The 24,630-nt window shown below is 42.0% G+C and overlaps 1 protein-coding gene across 1 annotated transcript in view; it reads right to left on the bottom strand.

Moving 5' to 3' along the window:
* The window catches only part of KSR2 (kinase suppressor of ras 2), a 587,222-nt gene that overhangs the window by 248,572 nt on the left and 314,020 nt on the right, over nt 1–24,630 (bottom strand). The gene's annotated exons all lie outside the window — the stretch shown is intronic.

Below are 24,630 nucleotides of genomic sequence, written 5' to 3'. Positions count from 1 at the left end.
GGGGAGGGGAGGAGGGAAGAGAGGAAGAGGGAAGGTGAGGGAGAGAGAAAGACACAGAGAGAGGAAGGGAGGGAGAGAGGAGAAAGGAGAGAGATCAAATACAAAATAAAATGCAAGATGGTTAAAGGAGGAAGGACGCCCAGAATCAGCGAAATCAGGAGAGGCTTCATGTGAAACAGGGAAAGAAGAGCCAGGAGACATTCCTGATTGAACACTGAAGGCCACTGACTATAAGAGAGGGAAGCAGTAGGTCCGAGAGATACCCAGGATACATTAGGAAAAGCCCAGAGAAAAGCTCCACATAACAGACCACGCAGTCATAGTCACTATAAAGACCAGTTTGTTTTGTAAAGGGACCTCGTTTCCATTATCAGTAGAATGGCAGCTCCTTGAAGGCAGGTCCCATCAACTCCCTAATTCTGTCTGGGACCTAGCATGTCATATTTTTCAGGTGGAATTGGAGATCCAGGTTGCGACATTATCCTGTCCTGTTCCTTCTGACTTTCTTCAGGGTCCCAGCAGCGATCACTGACCAGGCTTTTCCATGGATTCCTCCCAACATGATGGTGGTAGCCGAGAAATGCCTAAAAGTGCCAAGAGCTACAGTGACTGTAACTGAGGAATTCACCTATGTTGGCATTGTGCAACTCCATAGAGATTTGTATTAATGATACAGACAGACTGAACTCTGTGAAACTGGCTTCCTCTGTCTCTCATCTCTATGCCTTTGTCCTGGCTGTCCCCCAGGGGAGCCTAGATTCTCTCCTTTTTGAACTCTACGTTACAGAGTTCCTCTCTTCCTGGCAGGTAAAATACCATCTTCAGACCATCCAACAATAAACATTGATTTATTACTATGCGCCAGGTACTATGCTAAGTGCTGGGAATACAAAAAGAGACAAAAGACAGTCCCTGCCCTCAAGGGGCTTACAGTTTAACAGGGGAGACAACACGCAAACAAATATACACAACACAAAATACACACAGGATAAATAGGAAATAGTTAACACAGGGAAGTTACTAGAATTATGAGGAGTTGAAGCCTTTCCTGAGCTCCCCATTCCTGAACTGCTAGCTGTCTTAGTTGTTGGCTTGAATTGAGTTTTCTGTAGCTCTCAAATAGTGCCCTAGGCAACTACTGAGAAGTCCAACCTGCCCAGGACAAGAGAGTGTAGTATTACTAACTGAACTCTGAGCTCCAGCCCTCCCCGACCCCTCGTCCCTCTTCCTCTGGGGTACTTTACTGGGAGTCCTCTCTGGCCTTCCGTTTATAGGAGGAACTGTTCAAGACAGATTCATAGCAAAGCCCTTTGAAATGTTCAACGAGAGGATGGCTAATGATGTAACTTACTGCATATTTCAATACAGGAACAGATTCCTTTTGTAAAGACTTGTTTCTAGTTTACTTAGGGCTCAGTTTTCATCTTTTTGGAAATAAAAAAAAATACTCATGTAAGCTTGAAAAGAAACCTAAATGCCATTCATGGCAGGTCTGTTTCTTTGGTGAGCTGAGGCATCTGACTTGGAGGGGAAAAAAATCCTCCATTGCTGGAAAAGAAGTGAGCCTTCTATGAAGAAATTGTTGGAGAGATGTTCTATAGTTTGTCCTCATTTACCTTGGGATATATTTGCTTCCTTCCCTATCTATATGACACACCGTCTTGCCCCAGTTAGGCCACTGACTCATCCTGGATCCCCCATAAGGTCAGACCAGGTGAGTCCAAGTGAACCTTCTTCACACAGAACAAAATAGTGATCACATCATGAGAGCTAATACGTGTTTTTGGACAAAGTCGCTCCGTGACTAGGGTCATCTCCCAATCATCATGTTGAACCTCCTTTTCTGCCTTCACTGGGTATTTATTAAGCTATTATTATGTACCAGATACTGTGATAGGCGCTGGGAATACAGAAGGCAAAAGAATGAAATAGTCTGCCCTCAAGGAGCTTACATTCTAACAAGAGTACAAACAGAGTAATTGGAGGGAATCATGGACATTTGGAGGAAGGGCAGATCAAGAGAGATTTCATGTAGAAGGTGGTCCTTGAGCTGAGCCTTGAAGGAAGGTAGGGATACTAAGAAGCAGGGATGAATAGGTTTCTGGGCAGAGAAAGTACTGGAATTGGAGTCAGGACTTGAGTTCTAATCCTGCCTCAGAGACACTTACTAGCAGTGACATACTTAAAGTGCAAATCTGATCACATCATTCCCTTACTCAAGAATCTCTAGTTCTCTAGGACAGAACCTTTTTGTCTCTAGGATCAAATACAAACACCTCTTTTTAAAATTTTAAGTCCCTTCTAATTTAGCTTCATTCTGACTTTCCAGGCTTGGTCCCCATTAGTACCCTTCATGCATCCTATGTTCTAAACTGACCTAAGTGTTCTCTTACATGACATCTCATAGCCTTATTCCAAGGTGTCTCCATGCTTGGACCAAGAACAACAACAACCAACATTTCTCTAGCACTTTACCCATAGTTCATTTCAACAGCACATTTTTGTCAAGTGTTTTACATATAGTACCACCTTTGTTTCTCATTAACAACACTGGGAGGTAGATGCTACTACCTTCATTTTACAGACGGAGAAACTGAGGCTGCTCAGAGAGATTAAGTCATTTACCCATAGTCACACTGCCAGGAAACTGAATCATTTTTATTTGAATTGTCTTTAGGAAGATTCTGGAGACCACCTGGAAAGATGTTACCAGACACTGAGGCCCTTTCACAAGCTGAACTGCCAGCATTCAAACTTTACTGCAGAGAAGCAAACCCAGTGGGTTAGCCATGTTGTTTGAATGCCAAATGTGCATTTCCCTAAAAGATTACTTTATGAAGAACTCATACAATCAAATGGGGGTTAGAAGAAGTGACACAAAGGCAATCTCAAGGTCTCTCTGAAGAACTTAGGAATGGGAGACGTGGGAAACACTGGCACAGGACCATTCAGCATGGCACACCAGCATCAAAGAAGGTGCTCTGCTCCTTGTAAACATTTTAATTTTAAAATTTTAGACACAATTAATTAATATATGAAATTTTAAATTAATTTTAAATGCAATTTTAAACATCCCTACTCCAAATGTTCATATGGACTCTCTGTGCCTGACCTGGGGCAAAGCGTTCCAAGTTTATGTCTAATATGCAGACACACTGTAAGTTAACCTCAAAATTGTGACCTCATTTTGGTCCTCTCTGAGCACGAAAGACAACAACCAACCATGTATGTGGGTTTTTTGGTCACTATTTTTGATAAAAAAAATTTTTTTAAACAGTATTCCAATATGATTGTTTTCCTTTGTAATCCTATATACTTAATTTTATACATCTAAGGGGGAACAAGTATCCATTGAGTCCCTTTATGCCAGACATTGTGCTAAGTGCTTGACTGTCATTATCTTGTTTGATTTTCAACAACCCTGGGAGATAGGTGCTATTGTTATCCCCATTTTACAGATGAGAAAACTAAGGCACACAGAGGTGAAATGACTCTCCTAGGATCACACAGCAAATAAATGTCTGAGGCTGGATTGGAATTCAAGTCTTTCTGACTCCAGGCTCAGTACTCTATCTGCTGTACCAGCTGCCTGCCACTTAAAAAATGATCTGGAGAGGAGATTTTTAGGCTTCATCAGACTGTCAGGGGCAGGGGGAGGTCTATGACACAAGAAATATGAACTATGACTCTCCACCATGACTCTTATGACTCCACAGAAAAGGACAGAAAGGGCAGGTGCCCCAGGGACCAGTAGTAAATAACCAGATATACCCTGGGACTGTCCAATGTTACTTTTAACAAAGGAAGAAACAATCAGCATTTGTGAAGCATGTACTTGGTCCCAAGTCACTTCACTATGCCTCAGTTTCCTCGTCTGTAATATACCCCAGGAGCCACATTAGGCAATGGAGATTCAAAGACAAAGAGGGTAACTCCCTCTGTCCTCAAGGAGCATATATTCTACTAAGTATCTTGGGCTTGAGGCCAGTCCTTTAGCCACTCTTCCATCGATAGTCCTGCAGCTCTCCATTGCTGGTCCTCTCATCCCTTCCATGTGAAATCTCCAACTGCAACCAAACTGTTCTATTTTCTCTGCCCTTAATTACCCACCCTCCCCTCTGTAAAAGCAATCCCATGCCATGAAAAGAGCAACGGACTGGAGGGCAAAGGGTCTAGTGTTCAAATCCCAGCGTTGCCACTTACTGTGTGACCTTGTTCACCTCCCCAGGAGCCTCAGTTTCCTCCTTTTCAAAATAAGAGGGTCAGACTGAAAGGTGTTTAAGGCCCCTTTCTGCTTTAAATACATGATGCCATCACATGGTCAAAAAGTCAGCAATGGTAGGGTGAAGGAAGAAAAACAATAGAAGGTTAGAGTTGAAAAGTACCTCAAAGATGATCTCATCCTGCCTCTTCCTTTTTATCCATAAGGAAACAGAAGGATCAGAGAATCAGCAATCAGGGATTTATCTCAACTGTCCCTCCTTTTATAAATCAGGAAATTTCGGCCTAGGAAGCCGATTTACCATTTCCTATATGACTCAGAAGTCATCCAGTACAACCCACATATTTTACAGACAAGGAAACCAAGGTCCATGAAGATTAAGTGACTTGCCCAAGGTCACAAAGGTAGTAAGTGGCAGAGTTGGTATTACTTTCCTGGGCTTCGGACTCACAATACAGCCCTCTGTCCTCTGCAGTAGGGGCTCAATGACTTGTCCAAGACTTATGAAGCAAGAGGCCTGGGTTGTAGAGAAACTGGCTCACCAGAGGATCCCAAATAATAGAGAGTTGACTATGTGCAAAGCTGCCCTTTACAAAGAGATCAGGCTGGTTTTAAAAGGATTTTCTCCCTTTCCCAGTCAACTTCTGGGGATCATTGAATACTTCAGAAACCTGGCAACAAAGGGGAATGTGGAGAAAAACAGCAATTTGCAGCCAAGAATAAAAGTTCAGTTCCTCCCGGGGAAGTTGGGGCAGGAGTTTGATGTCACCGTATTAACATAGCCCAGGATGCCCTCTTGTGGAAGAAAAAAAAACAATCCTGTGGTTTCACAACCAACCCTGGGACACGGAAACCATTGTGAGCATACCTTTATAGGCTCGCAGATTTAGAGCCAGAAAGGAAATGAGAAACTATCTAGTTCAACCCTTTCCTGCTGCTACAACAAATGATAGTTTTATTAAGTATAGTGTAAGTATAGTCAGTCAACAAGCATTTAATTGCCTACTATGTTCTAGACACTAGGGGATGTATAGAGTTGAATTAAGGCACAGTGTCTGCTGAAATGAGACTTCTGGCTAATATAATATCTGCATGGGTGAAGACAGGCAGCTGGGTGGCACAGTGGATAGAGTACTGATTCTGGAATCAAAAAGACTCATTTTCATGAGTTCAAATCTAGCCTCAGATACTTATTAGCTCTGTGACCCAGGGCAAGTCACTTCACCCTGTTTGCCTCAGTTTCCTCATCTGTAAAATGTACTGGAGAAGAAAATGGAAAACCACTCCAGTATTTGCCACGAAAACCCCAAATGGGTTATGCAGAGTCATACGTGACTGAAACAACTCAATAATGCATGAGTGGAGACAGGTGATGGATCTGATGATCTGATGCTGTGATGATTTCACTTGATAATCATTTGACAAATGATTATCTCGCAGGGAGGGAGAGAAGAAGGAAGGGGGAGAGAGAGAGGGGGAGAGAGAGAGAGAGAGAGAGAGAGAGAGAGAGAGAGAGAGAGAGAGAGAGAGAGAGAGAGAGAGAGAGAGGGAGAGAGAGAGAGAGAGAGAGGGAGAGAGAGAAGCCATTGAGGATGACACCAAGATGGAGAAGTTAGGTAACTGGAAGAGTGAAGGCACCCCCAAGATAAATAGAGAAATTAGGATGAGATATAGATTTGAGAAAGGATCATGAGTTCCATCCTTCCCAGATTCTGTGTTCCAGCCAAGCCAGACTTCTCTGCCCTCAGGACTTATTCTGTTTGGCCTGTGTTCTCTGCCCCTTTCCTACTCTTTCTGATTTGTTACTGTTCTCTCTCTCTCCTCAAATGATCTTGTATTTACTTATTTAACTTTTGCCATCCCCTGGAGACTATAAGCTCTTTGAGTGCAGGACTGTTTGAGGTTTTTTGTCTGTGTGTCCTTAGGGTCTTGGCACACAGTAGGTCCCTAATAAATACTTACTGAATTGAGCGGGAATGAAAAATAAACTATAAGCACAAATTGATATTGACATTAATCAATCAACAGTCATTAAGTGCTTACTACTACCAGGCACTATGATAAATGTTGGAGATATAAAGACAACTACAAAACTGTCCCTGACCTCAAGATGCTTACATTCTACAGAGGAAAATAATATAAACATATATAAAATTAAACAGAAAATACACAGCACACACATGAATATAACACACTGAGGATATGGAAGGTCCACTCAGCTCTAAGCCCCACCTCCCAAGCATCAAGAGAGGATGGAAAAAATAGTGAAAGATGGTTACCGTCACGAGTTCCTGAGACATTTCCCAGTTCATCCCAAAGATGAAACAATTTAATTAAAAAGAACACTATTTCTCATAAACTTTGGGCCATAGTCGATGTCATTTTAAGTGCCTTCAATGGAAATGTCATTTCTGGGAAACAGAAATGAGGTATATACTCAAAAGATGAAACATACCCCTTCTTTTCTCAATTCCCCAAATGACTTCCACCAGATTGTGTCTCCTGGTTCATAGATCTAGAAGTAGAGGTGATCTTGGAAAACAACTAGCTCAATCCCCTCATTTTACAGATGAGGAAATCAAGGCATTTGAGAGGCTATGGGACTTCCCTAAGACAACACTGCTGGTAAGTGGCAGAAGCAGCAATTAAACCCAGTTCTTCTGCTTCCAAATCTACTGCTCTTTCCAATGGACTGCACTTTCTCCTACCTGTCTGACTACTTCTCAGTCTACTCTGCTGGACCATAATCACCATCATCATCAATAAAAATAATCATAATAACTACCATTTATATAGTGCTTTAAGGTTTGCAAAGAATTTTGCAGATATCTCATTTCATTATCACAACTCTGGAAGGTAGGTGCTATTATTATATTCATTTAGGAAACTGAGGCCAATAACTGAAGTGACTTGCTTAGGGTCACACAGCCGACAAGTGTCTGAAGCCAGATATGAATTCAGGTATTCCTAACCTTAGGTCCAGTGTCCTCTCCACTCTACCACCTATTCACAAATATCCCTCTTGGGTCCTTTCCTCTCATCTCTATATTTTCTCCCTTAGAAATTTCATCTGTGTTCATACATTCAAGTATCCTACCTTCCCAAAGGTTCTCTTTACCCCATAGGTTGTATTTTTTTAATGTGGCCAAAGAACTGATTGGGACTGTCTCATGAAATCAAATTCATAGGATATTATAGATTTAGAATTGGAAGAGACCTTAGCAGTCACAGAATCAGAGAACCTGAGAGTTGGAAAGGACCTTGGTGGATAGCCAATCCATACCATCCCCAAAGGAATCCCCACTATAATATCAGAGTACACAATCATATATTGCTTTGTGGCTTTCAAAGTGCATTCTCAGCAAAGCCCCAAGAGTCATTTAAGAACCACCTTCCCCATTTTACAAACTGGAGACAGGTTGAGGGATTACTCTCTCTGAATTCTTCCTTTTCTGGATTTTCATGATAATACTTCCTCATGTTTCTCCTTTTATCTCCCTGATTATTCCTTTTCATTCTTCTTTGTTGAATCATCAGCCACGTCCCAGATCCAAAGCACCATTTGTTTGGCCCTCTTCTCTTTTTCTCTCTTCTGTCTCCCTTGGTAACACTATTTGTTACCATGAGTTCACGCTCGAGCTCTGTGCAAATGATTTTCAGATCTATAAATCCAGCCCTAATCTCTCTCCTGAGCTCTAGTTTCTCGTCATCAAGGTAGATGTCACCCCCTAGATTCTTCATAATCACCTCAAATTCAACATGTCCCCAACTGAATTCATCTTCCCATACCTGGCCTTCCTCCAAACTTTACTGTACCTCAGTATTATCCTTAGGTCTTCCCTCTCACTCACTGTCTAAAAAGTTGCTGAAGTCCCTGAGTTCTTGGCTCTTAACCCCTGCTGTTTCCCTCCCTACCACTGCTATTGCTGCACTCTCCAAACTGGACCTCCAGAGACCAGGCTCAAGAAGACCTAAGCCTCTCGGTTCTAAGCTCCCACCCCTGGGACAATGCTTCTCCACCTTGGCCATCTTACTACCTTCCCTCCCAACCCCAGCCCCTAATACATCCACCTGATTTCCACCTCCTGCTCTGAGGACTGTAATCAAATCAATACTACCACTCCTTCTGAAAAGAGTATATCACTGGGCTATTCTGTTGTTCTGCTTCTCATCCCTATTACCTTTTAGGGCAAAGCAAACTTCCCTGACCATCCCCTTCCTATGTGTGTTATCTCCTCCATTTGAATCTAAGCTCTTTACAAGGAAGGGGCTGTCTTTACTTTTTGTATTTGTATCCGTAGTGCTCCCCACAGTGCCTGACATATAAGTGCTTAATGAATGCTCTCTATTCACTCATTCATTCATGCATGCATGCATTCATTCATTCATTCATTCATGCATTCATTCATTCATAGTTATCAATCTTGACTCTAAAACATGACTTGCTTCCATCCCGTAGGTTCAAATTTTAGATTTGTTTCTTGCTGCATTGGGAAATTACTTAACTTTCTCATCTGTAAAATGGGCTGGTGGATTGGGTGTGGGGGAGCAGGGAGACAACTAAATGACCCTAAATTCCCTTCCTTTCATCTTCAAATAGCTTTTGCCTTTCTTTGTAGCCCAGTTCTTAGCACAGCGCCTGACATGTCAGAAGCGCCCAATTAATGCTAACTGACTCACAAACTCTGTGATCTGACTTCCTAACTATATGATTATGACTAAAGAACTACCTTTTGGGGCCTCAGTTTCCTCCATTAAAGGGAGGTAGGGGTGATAATCTTTGCATGTGCTAAGGAAAGTGCTTAAAGTGTTACAAAAATATGAGTTTTCTCCTCCTTCTTATTGCTGTTGTTTTATTATTATTATTATTATTTTATTTCCTTGACCCTTGACCAGCAAAATTACATCGCCATGAACTCTGAAGCCCTCACACGATCAGCCTCTTCAGCGCCACATTAACGATGCCTGGGGCATCTGGATGGCCCAATTGGGAGGAAATAACTGTGGCACAAAGGGACAAGCATGCCACACTCATCTTTAGGGCATGGTTTGGAGAAAGAAAACAAGCACACATGCTGCCCACGGCTTTCAACCAAAAGCTAATCCAATCATTGTTTCCTAACACAGGAAAAAATGCTTCTTTGCCTTGGATGCTGTTGACAGGGGGCTGCACTTTCCTAAACTGGCCTCCCTCCTATTCATTTACACTTGGCCTGATCTGATTAACCAAATGGCCCACCAAGGCAGACTCAGGCCCCCAGGCATCAGTGGCTCTGTTTCAAAAACCAGTGGGGACAAAAGGTTCTCTGGCTGCCTTCTGGACTCTGCAGCTCCATCACCTGGACCAGGCTGCTAATGGGGTCAAGGTTGAAAGTCAGATTCCCATACAGGCAAGTTAACCTGGCCAAAATCAGAATGCAGGAGATATGAGGTAGAGTCAAAAGAGGAAGCCTTGGGTTTTCAGACACCTACTAGCTATACTGCCCTGGGAAAGTCACCTAACTTATCTGCATCTCAGTTTCCACATCTGTAAAATGAGGAGTTTAAACTCAACAGCCCCTAAGGCCCCTTCTATCCCCAAATCTATGAGCCTCTAGGGAAATATACACTCACACACATGTATTCACAAACATACACACAACTCCAATCCTTGCCAAGCGTCTCATAACTAAATACATAACCATTAATCAAGGAAACAGAATTATAATTAGGAATTATGCTGTGTAGGGCAAACACCACAAAATATACTCAGGGCAAGCATTTGGGTTGGGGAGTGGGGAGAGACCTAATATCCCTGAACATGCGACATTGTTGAGAAGAGACCCAAGAACACTATCTGTTTGTAAGAGAAACCTTTTTTATGAGATACCAGTTCCCATGGATGGGAAAATAGTGAAGATGCTATCTGGAGAGAGATGGGTGGGGGGAAAGGGGAATCAGACAGGGAGGTTTCCACCTAGAGTTTGACCATCTGGTAGCTTCCTATTTTAAATAAATATTTTCCCCCATCTAGCAACTAAAAGCTAAGTGAAATTGGCCTTGGAGTCAGGAAGATGGGAATATGTCCTAATGACAAGGGTTGTTTTATTTTCTTTGTATTCCTAGTGCCTGATATAAAGTAGGTATTGAAACAATGCTTGCTGAATTGTTAAATTAGGATCCCTTTCAAATTTGAGCTCCTGTCATTCTGAGATTAAGCTGCAAGTCCCTATGTTTTATTACTCTCTAATAGTATCATGGATAGAAATTTGTCCTTGAACAACTGAAGTCCAACTTCTACCACATACTGGCTGGGTGACCCTAGACAAGCTACTTTAACCATTCATCATTCCAGGCAGCTTTCTAAGGCTGTAGGTTAGAGAAAAGATGCCAACCTGAACTAGTAGAAGAGAGAAATGGAAGGGAACAAGCATTTATTAAGTGCCTACTATGTGCCAAGTACTGTGATAAGTGGTTTACAAATGTTGTCTCATTTGAAGGAGTGACCTCATTTGAAAGTCCCCTGTGTCTATGAACCACAGGTCTAGTTCCTAGTTGTTGAGTTCTCTGGTCACTGTGGAGTTAGCCCCCTCTAAATTCAAGTGTCCTAGGAAATATTCCTAATTACCTTGCCTTAGTTCTGGCTCGGTAAACATGGTACTTGGGCCAGAGTCTGGATGGATCCATGCAACCCATGTTACAACTCCTCACACATGTCCTACCAAAAGTGAATCATAAAGACATAAAATTTAGTGCCGGGAGAGAGGCAACAGATATTCTAGTCAAGTCCCGGCATTTTGCCAATGGGGAAATTGAGGTCCCAAAAGATTAAGTGATTTGGCCAAGTTCACATAGATGTTATATAGCAGAGATGGCTTTCCTTTTCAAATCAATAGATTTTATTAGGGGAGGCAGACTGGTATAGTGGAATGAAGTCTTGATTTGGAGTCAGAGAGCCCGGGTTCAAATCTGTGTTGTCTTACTTGCTAACAATACAATCTTGGTTAAATCATTCCTCCTCTATGGGCCTCAGTTTCCTTATCAGGAAAATAAAAAAACTAGACTAAATGACCTCTGGAGTACCTTCTAGTCCTAGATCCATGGTGCTATGATCTATGATCAGATGGAAGAAGTATTAGATTTGTTCTATTTGGTTCCAGAAGACAGAACAAAGAACAATTGGTAAAAACTGATTCGGGTATTGGGAAAAACTTCTTCCCAATTAGAGCTGTCCCAAAGGGAGAGTGGCCTGCCTCAAGAGACAGCAGATTCTTAAAACCTAGAGGTCTTCACTAGAGGACCACTTATCTGGTAGGTTCTAGTGGGGGATTCCTTTTGAGTCTGGGTTGGAAGAGGTGGTCACTGAGGTCCTTTCAAACTCTGAACTGCTGTAATTCTATGGCTTAGTGCTAGGGATCATCTAGTCAAAACCAAAAGTGAGGAAGTGACTTCCCAATTTAATACTGTGTTCAGATTTGAGAGACACAATTTAGGAAAGACATTGGTGAGTTGAAGACTGTCCAGAGGAGGGCAGCCAGGATGGTGAAGGGCTCACGCATCATGGAGAGGGATGAGAGGAAAGAGCAATGTTTAGCTTAGAATGTAAGCTCCTTGAGGGCAAGAACTATTTCATTTCTGCTGGGATATCCTCTTAGATCCTAGAACACAGAAGATGTTTAATAAATGTTTGTTAAAAGGGGGAGAGGGAAAAGAAAGAAGAAGGGAGAAGGGAGGAAGCTAGAAAGGGAGAGGGAAAAGAAGACAGAATAGTATTTGACAGCACAGAAGCCTTAGAGGATATGAATGTTATCTTGAAATATTTGAAGTATTCTACTTGGTTCTAGAGAGAACCAAGATCAACCAAGAGCAGATGTTCTAAGAAGTTAACTAATGTTTGATACAAGGATGAACTTCGTAATAACTATAGCTAATCCAAAGTGAACTGGGTTGTTTTAGGGGGTACCATTCTGAAGTCCTTCAGCAAAGGCTGGATGGCCACTCATCAGGAACGCTGTAAATGGCATTCTTGTTCAGGTCTAGGTCAGCTTTATTGGTCTCTGAAGGCCCCTCCAACTCCAAGTTTCTTTGGTTCTCTGATTCTAAATCCCCCCATGCCATATATTTGGATGGTAAGTTAAAAAAGACAACTGTCTGTCAAAACAGTAACAATTCCTGTGCATTCAAGTGAAATCAGGCACCTGTGTATCATCAGATCATTCAGCTCATTTCCTGTCTATGAGTGTGCTCCTCATACCCACTAAATCCACAACTAGCTCCTTTGCCCAGTGTCACAGACTCCTTCCTTGCTGTGTCACTGATTGAGACCACAGATACCAAGAGTATGAAGTATATGTGCGTGTATGTTAGTGGGGCAGGAGGAGGAAGGAAACAGCTTCCCTGCCCTTGATCTGCCCCACCCCAACCACAAGTACACACGTATTCTTCAAGTTTAGTCCCTAATCCTCTTCAACTTCTGGAGAAAGGAGATAGAATGGAAAAGGAGAGGAGGTTAGAAAAAGAAATAGGATGAGGAGAGAGGGAGAAAGGGGCAAAGAGTAGAGGAGAAAGGAAGAGAAGAGGAGGAGAGAATGAGAAGAGGAAAGAAGAGTGAATAAAGAGAGAAGAAAAGAAGATAGGAAATGTGGAAAGAAGGAATTAGGAGAGAAAAGAGGCAGAGAGAGGGGATGGGAGAGGGGGGTAAGAGAAGAAGAAAGAGGGGGAGGAAGGGAAAGGACAAAGGGGGAAAACAGGAAATGAGGAGAGACGGACAGGGAGAAGGAAGAAAAGGGAATGAAGAAAGAAAGAAGAGAAGAGGGGAAGAGGAGAGAGAGAAAGGAGACAGGAGAGGAGACAGAGGATAAGAGATAATTTGGAATAGTCAGTATATACTCTGTGGGGGTGGAAATCAAAATGCCCTTCCCAGAAACCCCAGAAGTCTATAAGCCACCACAATCCCATTTTAAGGGTGACATGACCACCAGGCTCTTAGATGGTATATTCCATGGGACTCTAAGCACGTTTAATATATTGCCACATTTATTTACACTACAGGTAGGTGTTGGGGGGGAGGCAGTTAAGTGAGACCCCTCTGTAATACTAGTATTGTGAGGCAAGCCTGACCCTCCTGACAAGCTCTGCCATATCAAACTCTGCCACCTACGAAGGAATGACTTTATAAGCCATATGTACACAATTATTTAATGATAGTTTTTGCATCTGGCCCAAATCTTTCATTTCATCCAAAGTGTGGGACTCTCCATATGTTAATTCCCTCCACCAATGCAGGCAGGCAATCTGTAGACTTGACAACTTGCTCTTGGGGCACTAAGTGGCATCTTCTTGGTCTCACACTCGGTAGACGTCAAAGGTGGACCCAGGTCATCTTAACTCCAAGGCCAGCGTTGGTGGCACAATGGAAAGATTCCCTCCTCTGATATGAATATGGGCAAGCCACTTAGCTTCTCGAAGCCTCAATTTCCTCATCCGTAAAAATGGAGGGGTTGGAATAGATGACTTCTGAGATCCCTTCTACCTGTGTTTACACTATGCACATGGCCTTGCAATGCGACACAACTAAGACAGAAGAGATAGAGGCAAAATGATTTTCAAACCTTAAAGCACTAAACAAATGTCTTTATTTTTTTTAGCATTATAATGATAACAGAAATAACAGTTGGCATTTACATAGCACTTCAAGGGTTAAAAATCCCTTTGCATCTGTTATGACATTTAACTTGGACAACAACCTTCTGAGATTGATGAGTCAGTCAACAATCCATCAACAAGCATTTATTAGATGCCTAAGAGGTGGTGCAGTAGATAGAATACTGGGCTTGGCATCAGGAAGACCTGAATTCAAATCCAGCCTCAGACACTTACTAGCTGTGTGACCCTGGGCAAGTCACTTAACCCAATTTGCCTCAGTTTCCTCATCTGTAAAATGAACTGGAGAAGGAAATGGCAAACCACCCCAGTATCTTTGCCAAGAAAACCCCAAATGGGGGCACAAAGAGTCAGACATGACTGATAAAAACAACTATTGAAAAGCTCTGTGTGGGATAAATTGGAATGGAGTGGAGGCAAGAAAGACCAATGAGGAGACTCCAATAGTCTGAGTGGTCACCAAGTCATGACTTAGCAATGGAGGGCTGATTGTAAATTCTCACCCTTCCCTCTCCTGGAAGACTGTCTGCTCCAGACCTTTGCTTGCCCCTCAGTGTGAATCTTTACCAGTATCTGAGCTCATCTAGACCCAAGTGCCTTCACTCTCGATCCCCAGCATGATCTGTGCCGGCATCCAGCCCAGCAGAGTTTCCTGCACAGCTGTGATTAGCCCCTAATCTGATTTCTCCCCCACCCCAAGCCCATAAATCAGTTACAGACCAAATATTTATCCAGGCCATCATTTCCGACTAAACCAGGGTTCCTGACAGCTTTCATTATTAACACAAATGATGGATTTTCAGCAGAGGTTCCTTGGGCATGTGGTTAGATGATTCCTTTCAGGGAAGGGGAGGGCAATTTTTTTCCCTTCTTTCCTCCTCCTCCTCCTGCCCCAAAGGAAAAGAAAATTAAAAAGGATAAATGACGGTGACATACTAGCATCATCAGTCTTCCTGTACTGATGGGGTCTGGGTAGGCTGCTACTCACCCCTGGGAGTGATGGTCCTGGGGGAAATATAGATGAGTGCCTGCTTCCTGCAGCAGGGCTTGACCAGTCCCAGTGAGGCCAAAAGGGCAGGAAGAGATAGGAGGCTCGTATCTCACAGAGATTATTTGAAATAAAAGACAAAAGAAAATAAATGAAATAAAAGGGGGAAAATTAACACAAAGCCTTTTATTGAGTAACAGCGTGGCAGAGTTGAAAGAATCTGGCTTGGAAGCCTGGTCTCTGCCATTGCCTAAGCCCTAAATTTCATAGATTTCAAGACCATAGATTTCAAGTTGAAGGGGTCTTTAGTAATCCTCTACCTGCCTCAGCTTTATTCATGAGAAGACTGAGACCCAAATGGATTAAGTCATTAATGCCTTCTGTTCTGTCCTTGCGCCTCCTTTGTAACTCAAAGCTAAAATCCCCTATATATTATCTCCCCCATTAGAATATGAGACCCTTGACAGCAGAGACTCTCTCCACTTTTCTATTTTATTTTTTAATTAATTAATTTTTAGTTTTCACCATTTACTTCCATAAGATTTTGAGTGCCAAATTTCTTCCCCATCCCTCCCTCCCCCCCACCCCAAGATGACATGCAGTCTGATGCAGGTTCTACATATACATTCATATAAAACATATTTTCACATTAGTCATGCTGTAAAAAAGAATTAGAACCAATAGAAGAAACCACGAGAAAGAAAAAAAAGACGGAAAATAGTAGGCTTCAATCTGCATTTAGACTCCATAGTTCTTTTTAGGGATGTGAACAGCATTTTCCATCATGAGTCATTTTTGTCTTTGTACCCCACAGTGTACAACACACAGTAGGTGCTTAATAAATGCTTGCTGAATTGAATTGATCTTGGTCAAGTCCCTTCACCTACATGGGCCTCCATTTCTTCATCTGTAACATGAACTGTATCACAGGATAACTCCTTTTTCTTTTTTAAAAATTAAATTCTATTTTTTAATGTCTTTTATCCTTCCCATGCTCTCTATCACCCAGTAAGAAAGGAAGAATTAAATTATTATTATTACCTTATAAACATGTAAAGTCAAGCAAAAGAAATTCCCACCTTGGCCATGTTCAGAAAAATATCTCAATCTACTCTCTGGAACTAGAGAATGTCTCTAAGATCCTTTTTAGCTATAAATCTACATCCCACAAGCTTCACCTACCCATCACATATCACAAGCCAGACAAATTGGCTTTCTTGTTATTCTCTTCACATACTACATTCAATCTGCCACCCCTTTCTGTGCCTTTCCCGGGCTGTTCCACATATTCCCTTCTCCCTTCTGCCTCATATAATGGGAGAAGTAAGGAGTAGAATCAGTGGACCTGGGTGAAAATCTAGCCTCTTCTACTTACAAAGTATGGGATTTGAATTAAGTAGGTTGGACAAAGCTATCTCTTTGCCTCAGTCTCTTCTTTTGAAAAATAAAGGAGTTGGACTCAATGACCTTTAAGGTCCCTTCTGGCTCTGACTAAGACCTATCCTACAAGATCACATAGAGAGAAGGAAAGAGATCTGGATTTTTTTTTTAAAGCAATTGGGGTTAAGTAACTTGCTCAAGGTTACACGGTCAGTTATTTCTGAGTGTGGTGCTAAGTACCTGAGCCCAGATTCAATCCCCAGGTCATCCCGACTCTGGGGCCGGTGCTCTCACTCTCTGAGCCACTTGGCCACCCCTGAGATCTGGATTTTTAAATCAGAAAAATCCAAATTCTAGTCTCAGCTCTGTCAATAGAGAGGTCTATCCTTGGGCAAGTCAATTTTGTTCTCTGGATGGATTGCTATTTTCTCATCTGGGAATCCAATTCAGTTCAGTAAGCATTTATTAAGGGCTTACTATGAGTTAGGCACTGAGCTGGGTGATGAGGATGCAAAGAAGAAAATGGCAGATCCTTGCCTGTCAGGAGCCAACATTCTACTGGTGGAGAGGGTGGGAAAAGGATTGAGAAGGTGGGATTATGCTTTGCAGTCTGGTACTGGCTCCTATTTGAGTTAAAACAGATCATCCTAAATCCCCTGGCTCTTAGGCTCTCCCTAAGCCAAGATGCATATATATAATGTATTTGTATTTATATATATTTAATATGTTTACATATTATATATTTTCATGTATTTTAAATATTATATATTTTATAGTATTCATTATTTTTATATATTATATAATATATATTTTTAAAGATATTGGAGTGATTTGTCATGTCTTTTTCTAGCTCATTTTACAGATGAGGAAACTAAGGCAAACAGGTCAAGTGACTTGCCCAGAGTCGTACAGCAAGTAAGTGTCTGAGGCTAGATTTGAACTCAGATATTCCTGACTCCAAGCCCTTCACCCTATCCACACCATCTAGTTGCCCCAGCACCCCTATATTAAAGTGCTCAGGTACTACCATGGAAGGCAACAGAGTCAGCCCCTTCACTGAAGTGACAGTAAGTCAAAGAAGAGCATTGTGACAGACCCATAGAGCTGGAAGGGAATTAATCAAGCCTTGATTTGTAGCATTTACCAATCTCCAATGAAAATTTACCAATCAGTCTTTGTCAGTCCATTAGAGCTGGCTCCAGCACACCTTTAAGTTCATCTAGGCTAGGCCCCCAACTTTACAGATGAAGGAACCTTCCAAAGCCCAAAGAGTTCACAGGCTCATAGATTTAGAGCTGCAAGAGACTTGAGTCACCATCTAGTCCAATCCTCTAACTTTACCAATGAGAAAACTGAGATCTAAAGAGAAGACAGTGGATTGGCTATGATCACATGGGTAAACAGAAACAGGATTTGAAAGCAGGTCCTCCAAATTCAAATTCTATGCACCATCTACTACAACACACTAGCTTCCTCTTAATTCCAGCTTTGCTGTTCTCTTTGCTTTACTCCACTCAGAATACCTTCTTCTGTGGACTAATGGGGAAATTCACTGGGTTTCGCAAAAGTCTTAATACAGTTGTATATTATTAAAGCTGAAAACGGCACTCAATTTTGGGCACAACCCAAAAAGGGTGGGGTTCGTATGTGTGTATATGTGTGTCTAATTAAGTCAGTAGAGATTTAAAAAATTAAGGATTCCTTCGATGTGCCTACCACTTCTGAGGCCAGTAATCCATCACTTTACATGACAAGACTTGAATATTTATAATGCATTATTATGCAGGCCTATTGTGAAATATACATAATTTTTTCTAAACAGTTTATTGTACTCATCACTGCCCATTAGTATCTTGATTAATTGTGTAAATTATGCTTCAAAGTTAATGGCATTTCTCTTTTGAAACAAAAACAAATTTTAAAAAACAGAAATCAAACCATCCTCTACTAGTAGAATGTGTCCTGGAAAATGAGATGCATTTGAAAGGCAAAGGGCCAGAGTTCAACCCTGGTAATAAAGGCGTGACTTGAGGTAGGTCAAAAAAACAAAGGGATCAGAGCTTTCAGGCTTAAGAAAAGCATGAGAAAAGATGAGGAGGATGGAAAGGATCAAGTTAAAAGACCCAGACTCAAACTAGGCCCTGAAAAAGAGGAGAATATATACTTTATTCCTTCTTTGCAAAGGAAGGGACTCTATGGTTATGGAAAATCATATACACTATCAGATATAGCTAACATGTGGGTTGGTTGGTTTTGCTGAGCTGACCTTTTCTTTTCTTTTTTTGAGGCAATCAAGGTTAAGTGACTTGCCCAGGATCACACAGTTAATAAGTGCCTGAGGTCACATTTGAACTCAGGTCTTCCTGACTCCAAGACTGGTGGTCTATCTACGGTGCCACCTAGCTGATCAGCTGACTTCTTCTTTTAAAAAGGTCTTTGTCCTAAGGAATTACTCTTGGCTCTCTGAGTGGAAGAGAGGAAGGGATCTGTTTAGAAATGATGATGATATGAAAGCAAAAGATATTTAAGACTCAAAAATGACTAACCACTTGCTGGATGTATGACATTGGGTAAATCATTCCTCCATCCTGGGTCTCAGTTTTCTTTGTCAAAGAAGGGGAGGCATTTAAGAGTACCTCAAAGCAAAATTTTACATCAATTGACACACCTGATTCTTGATTTGACACCTGATCCTTGAAAGGTTACTCTAGAATAGGGATTATTAACCTCAGTTCTAGGAACTTAGTTTTCAAAAACATTTTGCTCATTGTATTTGGATATAGTTGATTCCTTTTGTAATCATATTTTATTTTATGTGTTTAAATTCATGATTCTGAGGAGTTCATGGGCTTCAAAACACTGATTGCTAAAGAGTCCCATGATCCACTCTCACCCCTCATCCAAAGTTAATAGCCTTTGCTCTAGGGGCAGCTGAGAGCATACGAAAGAACATTGCAATTAGAGTGGGGGGTCTAAATATGAATCCTGTCCATCTTAATTAGCTCCACAGACACTTGAAGGGACATCAAAGATTATCCAGCTCAATCCCCTTCTTTTGTAGAAGGGGAAATTGAGGCTCAGGGGGAATCAGCAATCTGACCAAGGTCACAAAAGGATTAGACTTAATGCCAGGGCTAGAATTTGAACTCAGAGCCTCTGATTCCAGAATCAGCATTCTTTCCTCTGTTCCATGCCATCTCCTCTGTGACCCTGGGAAAATCACTGAATCTCTCTGGGTCTCAGTTTCTTCATCTGAAAAATGAAAGAACTGGGCCCAAAGACCTTTAAAATCCCTTTGACCTCTAAATCCATGATCCTATATAAGACATCAGTAAAACACATAAAGGTTTCAAGCTTGGATGTTGAATCTCTAATTTAAGACTACCTCATTACCTATACTGATTTTTTTGTGTATAAAGTCCAACCTGCTCAAAGCCATAGTTTCTTGCTGGTGATTCTCAAGAAAATCATAGCATATATAACTGGCTAAAATGGTCTCCTGTAGCAAAAACCTTTGGAAGGAAGAGTTTGTAGATGGAACAAAGCTCAGAGGCCATCAAAGGATCCTAAACATAGGGTTGGGAGGGACCTTGGAGGCTACCTAGTCTAACCAGCTCATTTAAAAATGGGGAAACTGAGACTTGCCCATGGGTAGAAGTGGGATTTGAACACAGTCCTTCCCAATTCCAAATTCAGGGATTTGTTCACATTTCAAGTGGCTACATTACTAATTTAATCCACACATGGAAAAGAATGCCACCTAAAGGCCACCTAATCATTGATTGGAGACCTCCAGGGAGATAGTTTCTTCATCTGTAAAATGAGCTGGAGAAGGAAATGGCAAACCATTCAAGAATCCTCACCAAGAAAATCCCAAATGGGGTCATAAAGAATCAGACATACCTGAAAATGACTGAATAACAATGGAATTAGAACCCACTACCTACTGAGGCTGCCCATTCAGCTACAGACAGCTCTAAAATGCTAGGAAACGTTGTTTTAAAATCCAGTCCAAATTGGCATCTTTGGGATTTCTAACCATTGTTCTTAGTTCTGCCCTGGGATCAAGCCAAATTGGTCAAATTCCTCTTCCAGAGAAAATTTCAGATTCTGAAAGACAGTATTCTTCTCCTCCCCTCTTATCCTGATCCTATGAACTACCATTCTGTAAGTTAAACACAATCATTTCCCTCAAGGGCATGAAATCAAGGTCTTCCACCATCTTGGTCATCTTTTTCTAGATATTCTCCAATTCATCACCATCTTTCCTAAAATGTAACTCCTAGAACTGAACACAATATTCTAGGTTTGTCTCACCAAGGCAGAATGCAAAGATATTATCACACTTCCCTATTCCCCAACATTCCATGTATGAGTCACTACTCTTAGTTGGAAACTAAGCACCCCAAAACACCCTGGGGCGATTATAGGCACCACAGTGTCTGAGTTTCCACTGGAAGGTAACAGAGGTCCTTTTTGACCCTTAATTTCTATGACACTGACTTGGTTTTTACTGTGGGTTTGAATAATATTCCCTGTATTTAGAGTAATACAGAGGTTTACATTCTCTACCCTCACTATGATTTATCAAGTCAACAAACATTTAATGAGCATGTCTACCAGGTGAGAGACATTAGGAAGTCAAGGCAAGGTACAAAGATGAATAAAACATGATTCCCCATCCAAGAGGAGTTTACAGTCTATTTCAGGGACTATGAATCACAGAATCGAAGGGGCAAAAGAGAACTCAGAGACCATTTAGTCCAACTATGACCTGACCAAGACCGGTTATCTAAATTATCCCTGCCAAGCCTTTGCTTGAGGCTCTCCAGTGAGGTGGAGGCCATTTAAGCTCCTTAGGGCAGATCTGGTTCCTATGAAGGTTTTTTCCCCGTGTATCAAGGCAGAATCTGCCTCTATAGCGACATAAATGGAATTGAAATGTAGTTGGAATTGAATGTAATTGAATTGCATTCTTTCAATTAAACTCAACCATTGCTTCTGGTTCTGACCCCTTGGGGCTAAGCAGAATAAGACTGATCTTCAAAGGGAATCACAAAATCACAGCATCTTAGAGCTGGAAGGAACCTTATCTAGAGCTTATCTATCCCAGTTCCTTCATTTTACAGATGAGGAAACTCGAGTCCAGAGAGTAAAAATGATTTACTCATAGTCAAATGGTTATCAAACTCAGATCTCAAACCATCTGTCCATGAATCCAAGCCACTGCCCTTCAGCTGTCTCTCAACAGGCACCCTCCTCACTTCAGTCTTTCATAGGATTGGAGAGTGAGAACTGGAAGGAACCTTAGAGGTCATCCAGGCCTGCCCATCACTATGCTAAGTCAAGAGCATTAATTAAGCACCTACTGTGTGCCAGCCACTGGGTTGAGTTCTGGAAATTAATTTTAAAAAAACAGTCCCTGCCCTCAAGGAGCTTATACATGGAGGTGACAACATATATCCAAGTAGGTATATACAAGATCTATACAAAGTACATTTGCCTCAGCCTCATTTTATAGTTGAAGAAACTGAATCCTAAAGAATAAGTACCTGGTCTAAGATCACACAGGTTGTAAGTAACAGGGCCAGGCTAGAAATGCATCCTGCTGAACTAAATGGAATGCAAAAATAATGAAAGTTTCCCAAAATTGTTGTTGTTTAGTGATTTCAGTGCATCCAACTCTCCATGACCCCATTTGGAGTTTTCTTTGCAAAGATACTAAAGCAGCTGCCATTCCTTCTCCAGCTCATTTTACAAATGAGGAAACTGAGTCAGAGTTAAGTGACTTGCCCAGGTCATACAGTGAGTGTCTGAGGCCAGATTTGAACTCAGGTCTTTCCCAGGTCACACAGTTAGTAAGTGTCTAAGGCCAGATTTGAATTCAGGTCTTTCTGACTTCAAATGGCAATGAAATAAATTCTGGAGAGAAGCCATGTGAGATAATGGAGAGAATGGTGGATTTGGAGCCAAAGGCCTGCATTCAAATCCCAGCAATGCCATTTATTTGCCATATGGCTATGGGAAAGTCAGCTAATTCCTTCTGACACACCTTTTAGTGACAGAGCACAAAGCACTGAGCAGCCACTTCAGGACAGTACTTGAAGTCTTGGACTGGGAGTCAGGAAGTTTGGCTTCAAATCTCATTTCAGCCACTCTCCCAGACTCATTGACCAACACTGAACCCAATGAATGATTGGCATGCCTTTTTTTCAGGAAGAATGCTTTGGATCAGTTCATTAGTTCCTGCAACAAGAGATAGGAAGGGAGCAGGGCAAAGGATTAAGGAAGGGATGGTAGCCTACAACATGTAGGAAGTTTGCCAGCATGCAGTATGACCATTGCTGGGCCACAAAAGATAATGGTGAACTCTTACCAGATAAGAGAGCACAGAGAGCCCCCAGGTTGGAATTTGTCAAATTATATGGACTTGACTGTACTTCGTTGCAAATGAGGGTTCTATTGTGAAGGGGGAGTCATTGGGGGAATAGGAAGAAGAAAGAGAAGGGAAAGTAGAGTGGAAGAAGAGGGAGAGGAGAAAGAAGATAAAGGAGGAGAAGGAGGAGGTGGAGGAGGAGAAGGAGAAGGAGGAGAAGAAGAAGATGAAGATGAAGAAGGAGGAGGAGGAGAAGGAGAAGGAGAAGGGGGAAGAGGAGAAGGAAAAGAAGGAGAAAAAGGAGGAGGGGAGAAGGAGGAGGAAGAGGAGGAGGAGAAGAAGAAGAAGAAAAGAAGAAAAGCATCAATAACAATAGCAACAGCTACATGATCAATAAAACATAAAACACCAGATGGGAAGAAGTTTAGCAGGTGAGAAGGGGAAGAGAGAGCATTTTAGGTTATAGGGAATAGCATGAAGTAAGGCACAGAGATGAGAAAGCATGGACATATTCAAGAGAAAGAGTTGGGTTAGGGCATGAAGAGGGAAGTCATTAGTCAGTTAATTAATAAGCATTTATTAAACAACGGCTATGTGCCAGGAATGGCACTAAGCACTTGGAGGTCCAGAGAAAAAGGGAAAATGATCCCTGTTCTCAAGGATCTGAGAGTCTAACAAAGCAGCAGGGGTGGGGTGACCCTGGACAGCTAGGGCAGTAGCAGTGAGTCTGGAAGCTACCTAAACTCCAGGTTCCCCTTCCAAGAAATTAAGATAACAGCCCCCACATTCCCCCTACCCTGCCTTGGAGTAAGGCTTGACTGAGATAAGGTAAATAAAGCTCTTTGCAAACCATAAAGTCTATTCACAGGTCAGCCAGTGTGGCTAATCCAACAGCTGCCTTCCGTGGCCCATGACCCAGGCAGCATCAAGGGGCACTAGGGTGTATCAGTGATGGAAACAGCTCAGACTCCAGGCTGCCAGCACATGCTAATGAAATGACAGTGATGGAAAGGGGTCGGAGGGACAAGACACGAGGATCAGAGATTGCCTGCAGTCAATATGTACTGACATCTGCTTTACATTTGACCTTTGGTGAATTTTGCTTTGCTGCACTTATCCAGGTAGGTCAAGTCTGAGAGAATAAGATTACCATTCTGGTAGTCAGCTGATCTGTATTTAATCAATAGCTGTTGTTAAGTCATTTCCATCATGTCCCACACCTCACAACCCCATTTTGGAGTTTTCTTGGCAGAGATATTGGAGTGGTTTACTTCTCTAGAGAAGTTCCTTCTCTAGCTCATTTTATGGATGAGGAAACTGAGGCAAACAGGGTGAAGTGACTTGCCCAAGGTCACACAGCTAGTGTCTGAGGCCAGATTTGAACTTAGGTGTTTCTGACTCTAAACCCTGTATTCTCTCTACTGTGTCATCGAGCTGTCCCCCTAATGAATAAGTAAATAAATGAAACAATAAATGAATGAAATGAAATAATGAATGATTTGCCAAGAATAAGGTTTTTGGAAGAGAGTCCCAGGAGAGTCACCAGAAGCCAAAAGGAGACTCCATGATTACATTTCTTACACTTCACAGGATTCGAGATTTAGGGCTAGAAGGGCCCTTGGAGGCTATTGTGACCAACCCTCTCATTTACAAATGAGGAAACTGAGGTACACTAAGTGATTTGCCCATGCTCCTGCAGCTGGTGTCTGAGGTAGGATTTAAACTGAGGTCTTCCTGAATCCAAGCCCAGAGAGCAGGTGACCGTGCCACACTGCCTCTCACCCATGACGTGTTTGTTTTCTTTTACGAACCCCTACACCAACTCCAAAAGGTAGCCAAAAGGATATTCAGCACCACAGAACCAGAGAATGTCATGGATGGATGCAACCTTAGAATTACAGAACACAGAACGTAGAAAGAGAAGGAGTCTTCACACGTAGAGCGGAGAATGTCAAAGCTGGAAAGGACCTTAGAACAAGGGGTGTCAGAGCTGGAGGGGCCTCAGAACAGGGGGTGTCAGAG

The sequence above is a fragment of the Petaurus breviceps genome, unplaced genomic scaffold, assembly GCF_028583685.1.
Source record: "Petaurus breviceps papuanus isolate PSGF00001 unplaced genomic scaffold, PetGlider_PUasm1.0 99, whole genome shotgun sequence".
Taxonomy (NCBI): domain Eukaryota; kingdom Metazoa; phylum Chordata; class Mammalia; order Diprotodontia; family Petauridae; genus Petaurus; species Petaurus breviceps.
This window is presented reverse-complemented; position numbering and strand designations above follow the sequence as displayed.